Source organism: Haemaphysalis longicornis, unplaced genomic scaffold, assembly GCF_048455015.1.
Source record: "Haemaphysalis longicornis isolate Haplotype H1 unplaced genomic scaffold, Haemaphysalis longicornis Haplotype H1 scaffold_6, whole genome shotgun sequence".
In the NCBI taxonomy this organism is placed as follows: domain Eukaryota; kingdom Metazoa; phylum Arthropoda; class Arachnida; order Ixodida; family Ixodidae; genus Haemaphysalis; species Haemaphysalis longicornis.
This window is the reverse complement of record NW_027526407.1, coordinates 159374329-159389630: the sequence shown is the minus strand read 5'-3', so window position 1 is coordinate 159389630 and position 15302 is coordinate 159374329. Positions and strand designations below refer to the sequence as shown.

Below are 15302 nucleotides of genomic sequence, written 5' to 3'. Positions count from 1 at the left end.
TTCTATGTATTCATTTTCCTTCCGTTGCCCCTCCGTGTACATGTTTTACTGGCATCGGGTCGATGCCACCCCGGAGGGGGAACAATGCAAAAACTCCCGTGGTACAGTTTGAGCTTCTGGCCGTGTCCATAGTGGTCTGCCATCCTGTTTCGCCATTAGGCGGTGCTCGAAGGCAAGGAAGAGCACTAAGAGTGCCCTCCGAATGTTGAGAAAGAGGAAGAAGACCGCGCTACAGTTAAAGCTAGCAGGAGCTCAATGCTTGTGGACACAATTGGCCATTTTGCATAAACAGTTTTCCTTTTAATGGTAACCGTCGTTAAAATATACTATGAGAATAAGGACGATATTTTAAGAGTACTGTTCCTACCAAATTTTGATCAGTTAAGATAAGAAACTGCCGTAAGGAAACACCTTTCCTCTAGCGCATTTAGGCAATCTTATGCATTTTTCGTTGTGTAAGCCGACACACATTTAATGTATCCCCCATGCAAACTAGGTACCGTATGAAAGTGCTGAGTTATTACGTCCCTTTCCATGTAAACAAACTGCCTCCCAGTATTGGTTTTTGAAAACGAAATAGCACATAAAAAATATTACACCATTTGGGCATGTAAATTGCTTTGTAGGTTGTAGTTTCATTTAAATTGAGACGATCATTCCGAGCCCCTTCAGCTTTCTACGCTCAGCCTTGTACTTGCTTTTTCTCAGATGTAAGCACAGGGTGTTTTGTAAAAACATAGAAAACTGTGTGTGTTAAACAAAGTCTGAATTTGTCACTTTCAATCTTTTGTATGGGTTTTTAATAAGCTATGACTGGTTTAATGAACAAGCTGATAGTTTCTATCTGGATTGTTTCCCTTATGTCCTAAGTATCGTAGGCCGACTTGTTTTCTCTTTTTTTATGCGTAAGTATTTCGCAATTTGTTACAAACACGTTACAGTGCTTTTTCATCTGCAGTTTATGTTGCATGCCGGGGTTGCCGTTTTATCCAAGTGTTACTTTGTCAGACCGCGCAACCTGTAATTGGTTTTCCGGAAATAAAGAAGGAATAATAATAATATGAATATTATTACGGTTGCCATCGTTTTTAAATTTGCGTGCCTTATCCCTTTTGACGTTTTTCGCAAGCGGCGCGATTATTTTTTTTTCAGAGAAGCGTTGGCGTGGTGGCGTTGCCCTTTCTTGTTTAAACAATAAATCACCTTCCAGCGGTCTTTTTTCTGTCTTTGTGAACAGGTGTCATTGGAAAAGAAATTTCACTGAATAAATAAATATAGAGGAGTTTCGTGCTGAGTTATGTAATGTATGAGTACGGAAGAGGTCCAGAAACAAGACGGAGAAAGAGTGACAGCACCGCGTTACGTCCGTTGTTTTGCTGGCGGTAGTTTTTGCCGCGCCAATGGTTTTATGTCAAGTGGAAATATTGACAAGCGGTAACGGCGAGTGAAGCGACGAACACAAAACAACTCGCGTGAAAGAACTCCAGACCTCAACGGAATAAATGATTGCCAGGTCATGTAATGACAGAGAACTCTTGACAATTTTTAGAACAGTATATGTATCGATGAGCCGGGTAAGTTCAACGCACAGCCAACACACTTGCTGGCAGACTTTTTTTACCACAGCTCGATTATTGCGGCTGACAGCAGTCTATGGGTGCTCATTTCTGTGGGATAGGTGCAACCTGCCACGCGTATTTTGCGGATGCCTGATTTATTTTCATGGCCAGTGTAACTCCGAAATTTCCAGAGGCACGTAATTCTGCTTCTGAAAGTCATACCCGCTCTTGAAAGTCACGATGGTAATACGCAGCCGAGACAAATAACTGGAAATCTTCTGCTACTCCTTAATTGGTATTGCATACGCGGCAAATGTTTAGTCACATACTGCCCCTGCTCTAAGCCTGCCAAGCGGGAACTGTCCGTAGTTTTCTCCGTACTTTAATATTGACATGTACTCAAGCGAAGCAATTCGTTGCCAGGCTCGCAATGAACTTCCTCTGAGCGACGAGATAGACCACCAACAGAAACTGCAAACGTTTCCCAGGAGATCCCTCAGTGTTCGCTCTAGAGCGACGCGGCCGGGATTCAGTATGTCAGCTACTGACTAAGGCTAGCTAGATGGTTGAAATGTTTTCAGCCAATGGCTCCTTCCACACCAGGCCATTTATGACCCCTTTGACAATGAAGCTATTCCTTCTTCAACCTACTGGCTGGAAGTTGATATGGAATGTCAGCAGTCATTCCATTAGCTCATAATGTGGAAAGCCTCCAGACAAAACTTTCCTATCTTTTGTTATTATTTGTATCTTGCACACACGCAGCACTGGAGTGACGGCCGAAAAACAGAAAACGAATTGCTTTCGTCCACTCTGTCTTTTTTACAGGTGGGGCGGCGCTTCTTTGGGTCCTTAACGAGTTTTTGTAATTCTGCAGGAATTTACCCCTTTCTCAGCATTCTGTGCAGTGGTTTTTCTTTGTCAGCCACTTCTTTCTACAGACATTTATAAAACAATGTACCTACTGCAGTTATGCAAATTATCAAAGTGTAGCTAAAATCGAACAGGAATACATTTTTGTTTAATCTCATACGGCTCCGTGACATTCTCCCTAGGTGTGACGTTTCTGAACGGGGATGACTGGAGCGTTAACAGAAAGTTTTTTTTTGCGGGTTCTTGGTGGGGTCGACATCGACAAAAAAGTAATCGCCGACAACTTCGAGGTAACTGGTCTACATACATTTATTTACACTTCGTGGTAGGACCAAAAATTTGCCTCTGAATACACTAAAACAAAAAACCAACCGCCCAGTAGCACATTATAAAAAAAACGTAGGAATAGCAATTTAAGCCTAAACCTTGTAGATATGCGTTTTCAAGGTGTATGTAGCTGAGGCGGAAATATCTCGCCGACTTTACCGTCGTGAAAGGAGTCAGTGTGTGACGGCTGCCACCATTCTGTCAGTGCCTTCATTACACAGACTTTTTGAGCCCGTGATTTTTACTGAGGATGGGAATAGCACCATTCTCTGAATATCAGCATCATCAGCATCATGGTCACGTTCCGCCATCATCAAAATATATACCTCAACTGCAGGACAAAGACTTCTAGCACAGACAGCCGCAGCTGTTATCTTGTGTTTTTTCGGATTAATTATCTGACCCTGAATTCTTCTCTTTAATATAACACATTCCAAGAATTGATTTGTAGAAACATGAAAACATGTCAACGAGAAAACGTATGCGATAAGAAAGTGCACACATGCATACGTGCTGTTAGCAATAGAAGTTGAAATACTTTGGGATTGTCTTACATCTTTTGAAATAACTGAACAATCTGTTGGGAAATAGATGCGAGACAAGAAACAGCTTGCCTAAATTGCTAAAAACCACCAACACCTTTCACTACTCAGCATTTTCCTCTGACTCTTAGGTTTTTATCACTGGGAAAATGCTGAAAACGCAAATAAAATTGCAATGAATTACTGACGTGCACGTTCTGTTCTTGGTATCAGAAACTAAACTTGTCAATGCTGGCATACTTTACTATATTGCGGCATATTTGGTGTTCCGGCAAAGATTTTATTTTCTATTATATCTGAGAGCAACCTAACATATTCAAGGATAGTAACTGTTTCACAGCTAGTAAATTATTCTGCTTCTTTTTGGTATATCGAAGATTATCCTGCCAAATACGTGCGTGAGTGTTCGTAAATATAAATATAGGAGCTCGAAATAACGCGAAACATCTTTCGCTGGGGTCTAGCATGAGAGGAAAAAGCCAGTGACGTAATGTTTCAAGTAGTTTTCTATTCTTGATTATCATTTCGAAAATAGTGGATATGATGGCACAACATGGTAATTCAGAGTTTCAAAAGAACGGCTATATACGCATGCAAGAAAAATCTTGTCTGTCATGGTGCTCGTATCGTGTCCCTCCTTAGAACGCATGTTAGCCCTGTTTTGGTGTATCAAAATATTTTCTCACCGTGGCTGCACTAATATAAAACCAATTCGAGCGCTTACCCAAGTTTATTTACTTAAAAAACGGAAAAATATTGACCGAAAGAAATACGCAGGCCATACCAGTTTTTTAGGAGCAGTTGTTCTTCTCCTTCACTGTAATACGCAAACGAGCCCAGTCTCAGTCTCACACGCAAACTAGTCCCAATACTCAAACTAGCCACCTTACGTTATTCAGGACGAGTACGTTACGTCTGTCTCCCACGAGCTGTTCCACTTTATGGCTACCTATTTGTTCTTTTTCTCCTGGCATGCCTTGTATATATCCGAAAACACACCCTGTAAATATAATGTACAGATACTGCCTACCTCGTATCATGTGATGAAGTCGGCGGCGTCGACCTAGTCCCATCGACCCCATTCCTGAACCAGTGTTAGCTGAGAACACAGATGGGTCACAGGTACAGGCCACGTATTGTAATAGTGACCGCCTCCTTGAAGGCGCCACCATGACACCACCTCCTCTTAAAAGAAGTCACTCACGCCACTAGTTCTCCTTTTGCCGCCCAGCAAACCTCGTACGTTTTACAGCACAGGCGATACTGACGTAGATGATCGATTGCTGGGATCAACTGTTTTGCTTGGTAATGTCTTCTTTGGCCTCAACGTTACCGCCAAGGGTTGGAGTTATGGTACGAAACACATGTGCAGGATATATCCAGCTGGGTCTGCTGCAAGGCAGAGTGTATTGAGCTTTTTGGAAGGCCGATTTGTCGTCCCCATGCGGTGAAAGAGCGTGCGTCGTGCGCGCAAACGTCAACTGCGCCATATTTCAGTTTTTTTTTATTAATTATTTATTTATTTATTTATTTATTTATTTATTTATTTATTTATTTATTTATTTATTGCTACCCTCAGGGTAATACATTACAGAGGGGACTGCATTTAAGGGGGGAAAAGCATGAAAACCGGCCGGTATTTAAAAATATTACCAAGCTGGCTCGAGCAATGTAGAAGAAAATACTTAACACATTTCTACAGACATACAAATTTGTACACGTACATACATTTCGGGAGTAATACAGTAATTTAAATACATTTCACGCGCAAGAAATTGCGCGTGCACAAAACAATTGAAGTAACACTACACAATGCAGAGCGAAACAAATTCACATTGTTAATCTCTACAAAGTCTCGTGGAAGGTGGTTCCAGTCATTGGACGTACGCGGGATGAATGAATTGAAACTAGCCTTAGTAATACAACTGATGACGCCGGCTATGCGCGTGTGATCCAGACGCGATGATACATATGATGGCGAAGTGATTAAACAATCTCGCAAAGTGCTGTGGAAAAAAACTTTATGAAAGAGGCAGAGACGTGCGATTTTGCTACGTGAACTTAGTAGTGGAAGGCCCAAATTGTTTTTCATTGTGGTTACGCTGGTTTTTCTGTGGTAGTTTGAGTTAATAAAACGTGCCGAGTGGTTCTGAAACATTTCCAGCAAATGAGTAAGAATTTCCGTGGAAGGATCCCATATGAATGATGCGTATTCAAGTTGCGTAAAATGCTTATGTAAAAATGAAGTTTTACGGACCACGGGGCGGAATGAAAGTTGCGTTTTAAATAGCCAAGCATACGGTTAGCTTTGTTGACGTCGCTAATCGCCCCCCCTCGCGTAGCTTTCTCTGAATTACCACAGAAAGTTTTCCCTGAGTATAAACATCCGGGTCGAAGTACGGTACTAACCAAAATGCTTCTTCTACGCTATACCACCGGGCCACATGTTGGGCCGGACAGCACCAAATACGAAACCAACGACGCATTGTCGCTGAATGGGTCATTTTGCTCTTGCCTAATGAATGCGTCCCAACCGGTCGGCGAGCATCCGAACAACCGTTTTCCTTGTTTTCTTTCGACTGTCTACGTTATGCCACATTTGAGTGCTGTTAGCTGTTTCTGCAATGACGGGATTTTCTTATCCCTTTTACAGGACGAGCTCAACCGGTTGAGGAACAGAATTGCGGAATTGAGCGGGGTGCCAGTGAACGCGAACCCCCTCCTCAAGTCGAGTATTTCAAACAACATCGCGGCACTCGTATTTGGGAGGCGTTTTAACATGGAAGATGAGCCCTTATGAAAATGAACTTTTCCTTTCTGTTTACTTTGTGTCTCCTGCATGTTGACTGTGTGGCCTTTCTTTTGACTTTTCCTTTGTGTTACCTCTAGGACATAAGCAGGCTGTGTACTTTTTATAGACTGCCGGATAAACAGCCATGATGTTTTACCTTTATATGTACTATGGTAAAGACAAAGTTTAAATTTCTATACGAAGATTTTATTTCGGATGATAGGTATAAAACTTTAAAAATGACTTGCTTTCTTCTCTTTCTGAGTTCCGCAATGCTATTGCCCATGTGTGTACTGAAGGCGAAATGAAGTCAAAAGGCTTTGGCCTGTTTCCCCTGTGTTGCCTCTAGGACAAAGGCTGTAAGATAGAACTTGAATTTGCTGTCTTAATTCTTCTGTGTGCCGTAATGCTGTTGCTTATGTATGTACTGAAGGCAAAATGAAGTCAAAAGACTGACTTATGTCTTTTGTGTTGCCTCTAGGACACTGGGAGGAAGGATAACTATTTGTTGCCTTACATTCTTTTTCTGAAGATTGTGCTTCCTCAAGTAAACATAAAGTCGAGCATGTAAGCCTTAATTATACTGGAAAGGTTAAGTTTTTGGCTTGGCTAGAGATGGTAAGAAACAATGCCGATGGTTTGTGGAAATTCTGCAGCACTGTATACGTTATTTCGTGCTAGTGAGGTCTGATAAATTCGCAGAATTAATATTACCAACTGGTACGTTTGTATGAAACAGTGGCGTAAGAAGGATACATATTGAACGACGCTGTTCGAAGTGCCTCGTCCCTCCCATTACGAAAAAAAGTGGGAGGGAGAAGAATATACAGACCAGAAAAAGTAAAAAGAACACAAAAAGCCGAATAGAAAACGAAGCAATGAAAACAAAAACAACCTAAAAAGTGGCTTCCGATTGTCCTAGTCTGTGTTTTCCTTCAGGGTCATTGTAAAATGGCTTATCCTTGCAACTAAATGCTGAAGCGGTGTACTGTTTTTTGGGGCAGAGCTTGCGGTAGAAATATATTGCGACAGAAAAAAAAGGGACACAGCCAGACGAGAACAACAAGAGCAACAACAATGTCAAAATATAACCTAAGGCAGAAAAACTTCAATTAAAACACGGTTAGAAAAAAAAAAAAGGTTTCTGAGCGGGTGTCGAACCTCCGCCCTTTGAATCAGTAGGCGAGTACTTAACCTCCAAGCCACCAAAACAGCACACAATGAGGGCGTAAACCTATGTTTAAATACTCGAGCTCACATAGTCTTGCTGAGTCTCCATTTGAGTGAATTGTTTGCCTGCGTGGATTTGACGCACGGTGCTTTTGTGTGCGTGCGTGCGTGTGCGCGCGTGTGTGTGTGTGTGTGTGTGTGTGTGTGTGTGTGTGTGTGTGTGTGTGTGTGTGTGTGTGTGTGTGTGTGTGTGTGTGTGTGTGTGTGTGTGTGTGTGTGTGTGTGTGCGCGCGTGTGTGCGCGCGCGTATGCATGCGCGCGTGTGTTTGCGTATGTCTGCGGGGAATAATTTTTTTATCCGGCCGTTCTGTTTGTGAAAAGCCCACAAACAGTGAATGGTGAATGCTTGGACGCTGAACAAAACACAAAACAGTCAATCTAGATGCGGATGACGATGATAATAACTTCGTTTGTTAATCCATTTTTATTCGCTTTTGAGTAGCAACAACTTCCGACAACAAAAGATGTTGCTCGCATCAAGAAAATATAACTGCCATTATATATATGTTTGCTATTATCAACTTTAACAAAATACTATAATGGCGTCTGCCTAGTTTGCTTCAGGGGTGATGATGAAGGAAGAAAGTAACTGCTAAAACTCTATGACTGCTAGATAGCCAACTGTAGTAATAAGTCTAGTCTAGGCTAGCATATATGCAGTCATTGTTATAGGTGCGCAAGAAAGACGTGGTTGGTTCGTTGTGCGTGGTTTTGGTGGTTTGTTTTCGATTTGCTGGTGTTACGTGAATTACTACGTGCTCCTCCTGCCGTAATATTACGTGTTAGTGCTCTTGTGCCACCTGAAATATCGTGAGTGCTGGCAAAGCGTCTGTGTCGTCGCCGTACTGCGCTGCTGTAGCAAACGCACATCGAGGTCGCCATTAGACAAAATACCTGACAAGTTGTGCGTGCCTACGTGAATCAAGAGTCTCTACTGCAAGTTCCAGTCTGTCGACGCGACGTGTGAAAAATGCTGCGTGTTCTGCCGTAAGTGATTGTTTATCGTGGTGCATGTTAAAATTTTATTACGCGTTGCCGCAGTGCTGTTTTGTTAAACGTGTTGAGTATATTCCTTGGTGTTCGGCTCGCCGCGCTTCTTTTATTGTACATTACCGGCTGCGTCGGCGCGGTCATAATGAGCTTCCAGGAGCGGCGGCCAGTATGCTGTGTGAGTGATCGACCCCCTTGCCATTGCCGGCAACGAAAATAAGCTGACGGCCCAGCGGCCGCCGCTTGGCTTGGGTGGATTCGACACTGAAGCTTGTTGCATGAAAAAAAAAAAAGAAAACTGCGTTAAAGGGGCACTGACACAAAATTTTGAAGGCGAGATTACTTCGGAGATAGATTGGTGGGAACACATATACATCATCTGCAAAATATCAGCGGCGAACACAGCCTCTAACATATTGAAAATCAATTTTAAAGTGTGCGAAACGCAACCGAGCAGCCAGCCGAGGACCACGCGCAATCGACATCCCGAGGATATTATGTAAATAAAGAACACCCAAACACGTCACGAGTTTGTGTTTGCAGCTTCCGCACTGCCGGCGTTTTTCGCCAGATCACCCGGCTCGCCGCTCCAATCGGAGGGCCGGAGGGCGGAGCTTCTGCTCTCGAGAACGAACGACCCGATCGTTGGCGGCGGAGGCGCCGTGATTTCGTCAGCTCATCGGGCAGCTGGCCGCGACCAAAGTTCTACAGCGATTCCAGGCACTCTGTTTCTATTACTGTTTATTACCATTGGATGCGAAAACGCGCGGGAGGCACGAAGAGCTCACTGAGCTAGCCGCACGGTCGCTGTGCAGGCGGCGGCCACGGCCGCGAAGTGGCCCAGGCCGGCGCAGGTAGCTCGAGTGATAGCTTGTTACCGCTGCACGAAATTGTCCCCAAGTCCCGACCATGGTGGCTTGCATGAGAAAGGAGTTAATGATGCGATGGCGGGTTGCATTAAAAATTGTCATCTGCACCGCTTACGAGAGAGGCACTCGAATATCCGCCGCAGTGCTAAGCCGAACACATCTGTAGGCGGACCTGTAGGCAGACCGGCCGGCTGCTCCCAGCGCGTGTCTTGACACCCACCGTCTCGAGCGTCGCGCGTCGTTCTTTAGCCGCGGTAGCATTTGCACTCGCAGCGGCTGTGTCACATCCACGGTCGCTTTTTAATTAAGCGCCTCACGAGATCAGTACGTGGGGGCATCCGCAGAAACTGCTGTCGATGCGGATTCGACAGTGCTACGGAGGCTCTGCTCTGTGATATCCCTCCGACGGTCACGTGGTCAGCTTTGTTCACACAAAATCCACAAAATCCATCGTTTCGCGGCACCCGCTGAAACCGAAACTGCGACTGGCCGCATTGAAAATGCCTCTAATTAAACAACCGTTGCACGCTGAAGCAAATGAGGTTTCTACAGGATATAAGTAGGTCACTAGCTACTTATCGCAACAAAAAAAACAAGATGCAAAATTTTTGTGTCAGTGCCCCTTTAATGGTTGTAAAACAAAACGCCCACTCCCCGATTTTTTTTTTTTAGGAGGCAGTTGACCCACAGTATATTTTTTTACAGGACGTAGGCAGCTTAGCATTGTTCTAACGGGTAGTTCTCGTTTACGGGTAAAGAAATGCAAGGAGGCTGCATTACATTTGTAGTTATAATACGTAAGAGTTGCATATACGTTGAATTTTCAACATTGAAGCATTGCTAGCAACTTTATAAGTAGTACCACATGCACAAGGTCTTTAGGCAGTGAACATTTGACCAGATAATTGTTTAGACGTCGCAGCTTGAAACATGCTGTTCCAGCCTGCATTGCTGGTGCAGTCACAGGGCAGCTTTCACTGTTTTAATGCAAGAAATTTTTCCACCTTCCTAAGCTCATCCAGCATCGTCATGATCAGACAGAAATTCTTGTGTGGTGTGACATTATTTGTAGCTGGCTTGCATAAATTGTGTTGACCGTAACATGTTGAGCATGGGTTAAACGTGTTGATTCTTACAAATATGCATGTGATGGGGATACAATCACGGTGCGAAAAAGATTAAACAGGGCGTGGGCTTGCCACCGTGCTCCTTCGCCATCCTGTTTTTTCGTTTCGTCAGCATTTCAACTTGCCTACCCCTTGGAGATATTGGCACGTTGAGACGTTCACCATGTGCCTCAGAGAGAATTTTAATGGCGTCATGAAGACAAAATACAAGTTTGTGTTATTCGAAAGATTTCGTGTGGTATGGTGCCCCCAGCACTTGTCCAAATGCAAACGATGCTTTATTCACTGAGAAATTCATTAATTGAAGCTAAAATTTTGGTTTTCCCGCTAAATCGTGCATTTTCAGGGTCTGCAATGACATCACAGGAACCGACCGCTCTGCAGCCGATTGGGAAACCTTCTTTACCGTTAGTTAACCTAGATGGTGCCACCATACCGTGGCAAGCCGCTTTCTGCTTTTGTTTTGTTTTTACCGTATTTAAACGTGGCTTGTTTTTGTTCAGCGAGAAAATAATCGTTTCGTGAAACATAGTGCTCGCTCCACAAATATGGTCACGTAAGACACCGTTGCTGGTGTCAATCGGCCATTGTTGTCCGAGACAACCCCAAAGCCCCGCAGTCCTGTGCAGCTAAACCAAGCATAGTGCGCGCAGTACCAACAGCAGTACGCATCGGTACTTCTATGCTTACGTGTGCTTTCCTAACCTTTACTGTTGGTCCCACCATTCTTACTACTGTAAAAAGAATGTGCCCTAAATTTTAGCGCAAATAGTTCGTTCGGCAAGCTTATAGCCTCTGCCTAATTCGCGTTTGCTGTTGCCGCCCTCCGCTAACTGCAGAGCTGGCTGGTATGACATAGGTTATGTTGCGGGAAATGAGCTAGTGGGTCGCATGGCCATTTCCTTTGTTCCTAATTTGTAGCTTATTTGAGTGGAGTTTATGTTAAAAATGGTGTCGGCATGATTCCAGCAACGGAATCCTTTGAATGAACCAAACTTGTGTTTTCTCTTCATGGCTCCTTTAAAAGCCGTAACCACGTTTCGCACCCTCTGGACCAGAGAATATGCTTGCACAGTGGAAATCTGGGGCCACAGATTTCTACCACCTAGGGATATTTAATAGGCTTAGTTTAACATTAATTCAGTGTAAGGATGCTTCTGTTCCTTTAAAGTATGGATGAAAGCCTTGTAAGGATTGTCATGTATGCACAGTGCTCACGGATTGAAACGCGACACTGCAAGCGCGTGGCCTGCGCTACATGCAGCGCCGCCAGTGGACGCCCGTGGAAGCTAGGTGTTGCATTGTGGTATACCACGAGGATGAGAGTGTTTTGACCATAAGCTTGCTGCTTCCGGTTGCCAATAAGCGGGGCAGTGGTTCCCCGCAGCGACAGCGGTGCGCTGTCAGCGACAGCGGCGTCCATGGACGGCGCTGCATGTATTGGCGGCCACGCGCTCGCAGTGTTGCGTTTCAATCAGTGAGCACTGTACTTATTTTTTAGCTTGAAAGAACTGAAGGTGCCTTTTTTGCACCTACAAAAAAGAAATTCTGTCATGTCCTGTCAGAGCGAGTATTTCACGGCATTATACCGCATATTTACGGCTTGTTTACTACTTGAACTTCCATTTTTTACAGGGCCAGGTGTTTGACATGGAGGATGTACGTTGTGAGCTACCAGAAGAATTGGCTGCCTCCTGTTTCTATCTATCCTGCACGACCTGTAAGTGGAGTTCATTACGGCTGTGAAATGCATGAAAATCTCGATTTTGAAGGCTGAGGGAACATGAAAACATAGAAAACCATTGTGGCATTCTTGTGGTACCTTAGTGATATTAAGACATAAGAACATTGCAGAGATGGGGCAAAAAATAAGGAACCGATGAGGGTGAGAAACTTCCTGGTACCTTTCTTTATTTTTTTGTCGCATCAGGGCTGCGTCCTTGCTCCATGAATTAATTAATAACGACTTTGTCACCCTTGTTCACTGTGGTAGTTGCGTGGTGCCCACAGACAGTGTGTGGGGATTTTTCTTCTAACGCCTATTACAGATGAACTAGATCTTTAGACTTCTACTCAAAAGTCGTATTATGGATTACATTACATAAGTGAAACAATTCCATGCACCCAGAAATAGAATTTAGGTGAATTCACTTCAATGCCCTAGATGCAACTTGTGCCTAGCAGTGAAAAGGGTGTATTGCGTGCCTTTTTGCCACTGTGTTTCATGTAGTGTAATGAGTCTCACTGGCCATCGTAGCCCCCCCCCCCCCGAACAGCTATTTACTGTAGCAAATATAATGATGGTCCTAATTGTAGAAGGGTACCCGCCGCGGTGGCTCAGTGGCTAAGGCGTTGCGCTGCTGAGCACGAGGTCGCGGGTTCGATTCCCGGCCGCGGCGGCTGCTTTTCTCATGGAGGCGAAAAGCAAAAACGCCCGTGTGTATGAGATTTCGGCGCACGATAAAGATCCCCAGGTGGTCAAAATTAATCCGGAACCCTCCACTACGACGCACCTCATCGCCTGCGTTGCGTCGGCGCGTTAAACCCTACAATCAATCAATTGTAGAAGGGTACTCAGCAATTGAAGAAAGAGCTGTGGGGGGTTCTGGTTTGTGTATCAGACTTTGTTTGGATTATTGTTATGTAGCCACGGATAATGCAGGGTTTTTGTAAAAATATAGATTATCAGAGCAAACTTGTGCTCCGCAGTAAACATAAAAAAACACAAACCTCGAAGGAGTCAGCAAAGGGACGTGCATGGATGAGCGTTGGCGAATTGAATGCTGCAGGGTTTCTTTTGCACTCATTCATTTAGATCGAGAACATTTTCAATAAAAAACAGGAAAAGCTAGGATAGGGATCGCAAAGCAACACCCTTTCCATATCAAACAGGACTGCTGGTGCAGCATACAAAGGAAAAAGGGGAAAAAGACGGTTCCCTTAAAAAAGGATAAGATTGCAGGGTGTGGCCAGGTGCTTGTAACAAAACATTTTGTAAACAAATAAAATGGCGTGGTTGGGGGCAATATTATGATGTTTATAGTAGGAAAAACCTGCATTATTTCCGAACGGTATGAATGCTCTGTGTGCAAACATATGCAAAAATGCTTGTGTGTTTTTAGCATTTGAGTGCACGTTACAGAGTAGTCAGCTCAAGTTAATGCGGTAGCTTTCCTCATTGCTGGTAAGCATAAACCCTGAAATTAAATTTGCTGTATTCGACCGCTTTAACCCTTTCACTGTCACTGATGTCCTGGTTTGTCTTCGAATTTCTCCTCCACGGTGTCACTGACATACCGGTGCGTTTTCTGTTGTGCGTTGAAAAATTCGTGCCATGCTGCAAAGTTGGCGCACCTGCACTGTTTGTGCTATCTGTCAAATCTTTCTAGTAGCTTGTATTTTCACAAAGTACAGAGCGACCACGCCCAGCTTTCACTGCTTGGGGGTCACTCCGTGCACTGTACATCTGTTGGGATGAGTGGCACGCGTGCAATGATGGGTGCAAGTGTGCTATCCACCACGTTTTTCTAGGGTTGTTTTTTATTTCTGTTCCTGTGTCTGCTACCCATCGACACAAGGAAATATAAAAAGTGAGGAGCCAACCTAGAGGTTGGTCAGTTCATGGTGATGTACATTTTGCTTTTTGTAAGCAAGCACAGACAAACAAACTAGACAATGCAAGTGCTGTCTCGTAAACGAAATGCACAATAAAACTGCTGCCTTTATAGGTTCCAAAGAACGCGTAGACACAAGCAACTACTCATGATGACGACTGATCAATGCCTGTCTTAGCATGTTCATGCAATTTTATGCTGCCTTCCCTGCCCCCCCCCCCCTATTGCTTTGTTCCCACAGTGCTGCTGCAATAATCTCATCTCAAATGTTCTTGCGAGGCTGTATAAATGCCCGTCATGAGGAGGCCATGAATCTAAACAGTACTTAGTTCTGGGTTGTGTTGCCTATGTAACAGTATGTCATATTTGATGTTCGTAAGCTCATTAGTTAATTTATGTGGTCTAAATTTTGTGGCTAATTTTGCAACCTAGAAGTTGTACCTTCTCTTTCAGGATACTTGGTTCAGTTTTGTATAGGAACACTCCTTTATATTTATAAGCATAACCAGCAAATGTTTGAGACGTGTTTGTTTAAACCCCTTCATATGCGATCAATGCGTTTGTCATTTCAGGTTCAAGCATGGCAGTGGCTATCCCGTCCTGTGAGGGGTAAAGATGAGGCGACACCTGGTGTGGCAGGCGGCAGCAGCACGTATGGATCCAACCTGAATAAAATAGTCAGGTTTGCAAGAGTCGTGTGATTCATGTGATTTTCGTCAGCTTGCTCTTACAGAAACAGCTGCAGCATGAAACAGTGACTGTGGAGCTGGCTGACATTTTCTACATGCAGCTGGCTGTTGGGCGCTGTTATTTGACAGCATGCAAAGGGCACTCAAAAGGTGGAAGCTTGTGGGATACGTAGAGGACGGAAACATAAAGGATTCTTGGAGGACGCAGAAAGTCGGTGGCGAAATTTCAATACAGGGGACACACAAGGGACGGATGCGGTCTGTTGCCTTCAAGACATATAGGGGACACACAACGGCCGTATGGTGTCTGTGTTGCCTTTGGGAGATAGACTGGACGCATGGAGGACGGAAACACACGGGACACTTGGAGTACGCAGAAAGTCGGTGGCGAAATTCCAACACAGAGGAAACACACAGGACGCACGCAGTCTGTTTCCTTCGGGACGCAGACTGTCTTTTGACTGGACATAGAAATTTTCATAAGGGAGAGGCACCGACTTTGGTTCGAGAAGCTGGTGCAACTGGATAAACACGTCCAACCCAAAAAAATCCTCTTCAGATTGCCGAACGCAGCCGTAAAGATGGCGGAACTGCTGCCATTCACAGCCTCTAGGAAAAAGAAGGAGGCTTACGATCAATTGGAACTCTTCATAAAGTGAGTACTTTCCTACGAACGCTTTGAGTAAAAGCC

The 15302-nt window shown here is 44.2% G+C and overlaps 1 long non-coding RNA gene across 1 annotated transcript; it reads left to right on the top strand.

The window, feature by feature from the left end:
- Nucleotides 1-7855: 7855 nt before the first annotated feature.
- Nucleotides 7856-14917, top strand: LOC144142024 (uncharacterized). The gene is made up of 3 exons (XR_013316796.1): nucleotides 7856-8309; nucleotides 11944-12028; nucleotides 14495-14917. It is a non-coding gene; the product is annotated as an uncharacterized LOC144142024 (long non-coding RNA).
- Nucleotides 14918-15302: the final 385 nt, after the last annotated feature.